This window comes from Amphiura filiformis, chromosome 5 (genome assembly GCF_039555335.1).
Source record: "Amphiura filiformis chromosome 5, Afil_fr2py, whole genome shotgun sequence".
In the NCBI taxonomy this organism is placed as follows: domain Eukaryota; kingdom Metazoa; phylum Echinodermata; class Ophiuroidea; order Amphilepidida; family Amphiuridae; genus Amphiura; species Amphiura filiformis.
Genome location: NC_092632.1, coordinates 71,604,912 through 71,609,935, shown reverse-complemented (window position 1 = coordinate 71,609,935; position 5,024 = coordinate 71,604,912).

Here is a 5,024-nt window from a genome sequence, read left to right as displayed (position 1 = left end):
ATATTGGGGTTGTTTTTTTGTAGCCCTGCGGGGCCTGCGGAGTAAACTTGAACAATATTGTCTTTTAGCGCTATTCTTTTTGTACACTAATGTACACTAACTACTTCACGATTCATGCTCAGTCGATTTGACTTCATATTCCACATTGTTATGTTTGTAGCAAGTCAGTAGAGTGAAAGTGATTGATGGCATAAGAAAGTGATAGGTCACTATTTAACCAGTGGATATTCAAATAGTGGTTTATCAATAACTTAAGGGATCTAAAATGAGCGTTTATTGCGTTTCGACAGTATTTTTTGTGGGACATGAGAGCACCTCAGACCTATCGAATTGCATTCTGAATACGAAGCATGTCTTTCTGATATCAAATAATTTTGATTTTTTGAAATTCGCAATTTAATACACATTTTATGGCAAATCATTAAAAATTGATATTTTTGATATTTAACAGTACTCGAAGTAAACTTTATAAATCTGATGATTTATACTTAAAGTGTATGTAGGTGGGATGAAAAGCCGACGATCAATTGAAAATTTTGACCTTTCGTATTGAAGATATGGATTTTTTCCCAAAACACCCAAAAAAAAATTAGGTCTTTTTTGGAAAAAATCCATATCTTCAATATGAAAGGTCAAAATTTTCAATTGATCGTCGGCTTTTCCTCCCAGCTACATACACTTTAAGAATATGTGATTAGATTTATAAAATTTACTTCGAGAACTGTTATATATCAAAATGTGAAAAATATCAAATTTTAATAATTTGTCATAAAATTTGTATTATATCGTAATTTCAAAAAATTATTCATATCAGAAAAACATTCTTCGTATTCAGAATGCAATGTATAAAGTATAATCGTTTGTTATCGGAAAACGGCTTTAACAAAATAGATACTCAAATGGTATCAGGGAAATGAGTACGAACACTGATTTGTACACGTCATCGATAAGAATTAAACATGCATATTTATTTATGTATTTATTTATTTTTTTTTTTTTTTTTTTTATTTATTTATTTAATTATTCTAGTGAAATTTGACCACATACTATAGCAATACACATCTGTTTCGTGTAGATGGTTTAAACAATCCACACTCTTCAGTTGCAATGTGGAGAATGACAAAGAATACATGCCTTGAGTTGTGAGGCGCGTATTCTTTGTCATTCTCCACATTGCAACTGAAGAGTGTGGATGGGTTAAGGGCGTACTACACCCATGTATTGGTTTGATTGGTCTAAAAAAATATTTTTCCATTTATAGCAAGGCGATATATGCACGGATCATGTGAAATAAAAAAGATTATGAAAACACATCGTGAAAGTGTAATTTTTCACCTATTTGTCTTAAAGTTGACAGGTTGTTAAGGACGCTTATTTTTGTAGCGATCCACGTAGTCTTCTTCACAACCGGTTTCTGCCGTTACTCACACGTATTAGACTCGCTCCCAGTCCTATAATACGTCTATGTCAATCTTCATAGGGATGGGCGATACCAGCTTTTGTTACCGATTGTCGATCCAGAGCAGTCAGGGAGTGGACCCGAATTTTTAGAAAAAATAAAATAAAATGAAAAAAAGAATGGCCGCGGAGCGCGCTTGCGCGACGCAGGGGGTTGTCTGAGGGGGGATGAGGTAAGAAACTTGTGCAAAATGAAGATCTAATTGAAGCGATTTGGTGGACAATTTTAGCAATTGTTTTAAACATAAATCGGCGAAAGCCCCCTTTCTCTTCTCTTCGGGCCAGTCGGCGCTCCCCCTGAATCCGTGCCTGAAATGAGTCGGGATGTGCTTGTTCAGGGGATGCGGGGTACGTGTGGCTGTAGGCCTACCACATTAACGAACTAACTTACTCTTCGTGGGATTACGAATCGTAAACACAAACAACACAGGTGATAATAAAACCAGTATAGCAAACATCACTTTAATCAACTAGATGCAACAAGTTTACAACTTTCTTTTTAATTAAAGCCTTCATGTACGATCGTTTTAAATTTTTAGATGTTGCTTTTTTTCTTCCAAAATGATAAAATAGTTAAAAGGCCCATTCAGTGATTTGCTCATCCAGACGATCGTAAAAATCATCAAAATTCAGATTTCGGTACCTTTGTCATTGTAGGCCTAGATGTGCGAAACATAGCCTATGCGAGTGGTTCAACCGAAAGACATTTTACACGAATCTGTAATTTAGATACTGATAGTATCTAAATTAGCTGCTGTGTATTTGAATGGGGCTTCAACCAGTGGCGTAGCTGGGATTTATTTCCAGGGGGGTAAAGCCTGTATGGGCCGGGGGCCCAAATCCACCAAACAAAAATTTAGCCGCCCTTCCTCAACAGCCCGAAAAGGTTGACCCAATTTTTTTCCGGTGGTTTGAGAAAGTGAAGAGAGAGAGAGAAAAAGAGATTATAGGTGCTAGCGCCCTAAAAGCACCCCCTTTTGATATTATATAGTACCATTCTCCCCCCCCACTCCTCTCCCTTTTTTTCCTCTCTCTCTCTCTCTCTCTCTCTCCTTTTTCCTCTTTTTTCCTTGAGCTAGGAGGCGAGGGCCCAAATAGCGCCAAGGGGCGGGGGCCCAAACAGAAACAGGCAATTTTGGCAGCTACGCCACTGGCTTCAACTTCGTCAGTACTGCTGGGTTTTTTTTTTTTTTTTTGCCAAATTTGTCATTTCAAAAATACCAAATGACAATTTGAATGACTTATCCTTTAAACAATTTTAATTTTTTTTACACTTGCGCTGGGATCACTGAATGGGTCTTTAATATGCAATCATTATGAAAGTTCCCAATACATTTGGAGGCGAAAAACATTGGAAATTTGCAAAAAAACAACATCATAAACTTCACCTCTATCACTCGAAATATCTCGCACATATCACGCATGGTATGCCGCTGAGTATATCCCATAGACAATCCAGGGACAATCCATTGGAATTAAATCACTACACCACACAATTTATTCGCTACCTGAAGTCCCGGGGGTGGGGGGCACTTCAATATGAAATGGATTATAGGTGTAGGGCTGGCACTTTCGCACTAAGGGGCATTCGGTGAGAGCAAAATGTAAAAAATATGGGGTCATTGGGTGAGAACATGACCTTATTTTTAAATGGAATATTTGGGTGAGAGCCGAAACAGCGCTGCAAAAACCTCGAAAATCGAATTTCTAGTCCTAAATGGCTTCAAATTTCATTGTTTTTTTTTCTTCAAAATAAGTAACAAAATCAGTGATAAATGAAAGTTGCTGTTCAAATTGAACTTGTAAGGGTCTTTGGGTGACAGATCAAATGGAAAAATCAGGTGGTGGTCGCATTGCATTCTCTAAATTCAGTAAATTTTCATCTTCAACCGTGTAATTGAATGGGATTATTTTGAAATTTTAAAACGATTGAAATATCACAAACAAATAGGCCTATGTTAATAAATAATATAAATACAAAGCTAAACCGGTGGGGTTCGATAATGAACCCCACAAAACTAACTCAAGTAGTGGTAGGCCTATATGGAAAATGCCATACGGCCGGGCGGTTTCACAAGTTGCCGGCTCGATCATGCCATTCGCCGCCTGGGGAAAATAGGGGTCTTCGGGTGACAGAGCATGTGTTTGTAAAAAATATGGGGCCTTTGGGTGACAGCGATGCTGAAAAAAGGGGGTCTTATCCAGCCCTACATACGCGTCACCTCCAAAGTTGCCGAGCGCCCCCCCCCCCCCACGGCGTGAAGTCGAGAATGAAAGATTAGAATATTTTCTTATAATTATTTGTTTTCAATTTTCAAATATTTTTGTTTTCAATACGTTTCATAATAATACATTTTATTTTTTCTATATTCTGTCAAAAGTAGCCTACCGGTATCGTATGGCCGATACCAATTAATCGTATCGACCCACAGTACCGATCGGCGGTATCAAAGTATCACGTATCGCCCAACCCCAAAATACAAAATTTTAATGGCGACCTCCACAAACTCGGAAATATCATCTGGCCGGAATTGTTTCAAGTTAAATAGACAGGATTGTCTTCTCTGATGTAAGTAAAAATGGTGGCATATTAATTATGCTCCAACATACATTGTGAACGTTCCCACTTTAGTTGATTTTGTGCAACACGTTGCGACAAATTAACATTTTTGTGCCAAACACATGTACTTATGATAGCGTTTACATTGTATTCAGTGTTTGTCTTTTACTGAGATGGCGACCGTAAAAATCGCCTAGAACTAAAAAACAAGCATTATCTTATCATTAAGAATTTACTGTTTCAAACCTGAAACAGATGTGCTGGCTAGCGAACACAAATTTTGCATATCATTGTCAACTGGAAGGGGAAAAAGAAGTTTATTTTCTTTAATAATGATAAGTGATGCCAAGCATGTGTTTTCAAAGCTGTGCATAATTAATGCATTTCCAAAAATATATATTTTGGTACTTTTAGGGTCTGACATTAATGCTTAATTTGTGCGTGTGACTGGTTTCACGGTAGCAATTCTGAAATTTTAGATATACTCCAATTTGTAAAAGTGCCCCCCATGTACCACTTTTGGGCATGTCCCTTTAAAAGCATGTAAGCTACATCGATACCGATGCCACCAATAGAACGAGAAGATTTGCCCCTTCATTTTGCATACCACTTTGACCAATTTTTTTTTCTCATTTCTTCACAAAATGCAAAAAACCCGCAAAAAAATGCGATGGGTGTAGTACCCCCTTAAACCATCTACAAGAAACAAATTTGTATTGCTATGTATTAAAATTTCACAATTGTTACTCTGCCTTTGATAAAGATCCTGGTAGGATCGAAATCTCAGGCACCTAAAACTTTGACAATTTCACTAGAATAATTATTTCGCTCCTATATTTTATAGTTGAGCACTGTATCTAGTGATGGTTTCACTGTAATTTCTTACTATTTATTTATATATTTGTTTGTTTGTTTGTTTGTTTGTTTGTTTGTTTGTTTATTTATTTATTTATTTATTTATTTATTTATTTATTTGTTTGTTTGTTTATTTATTTATTTATTTATT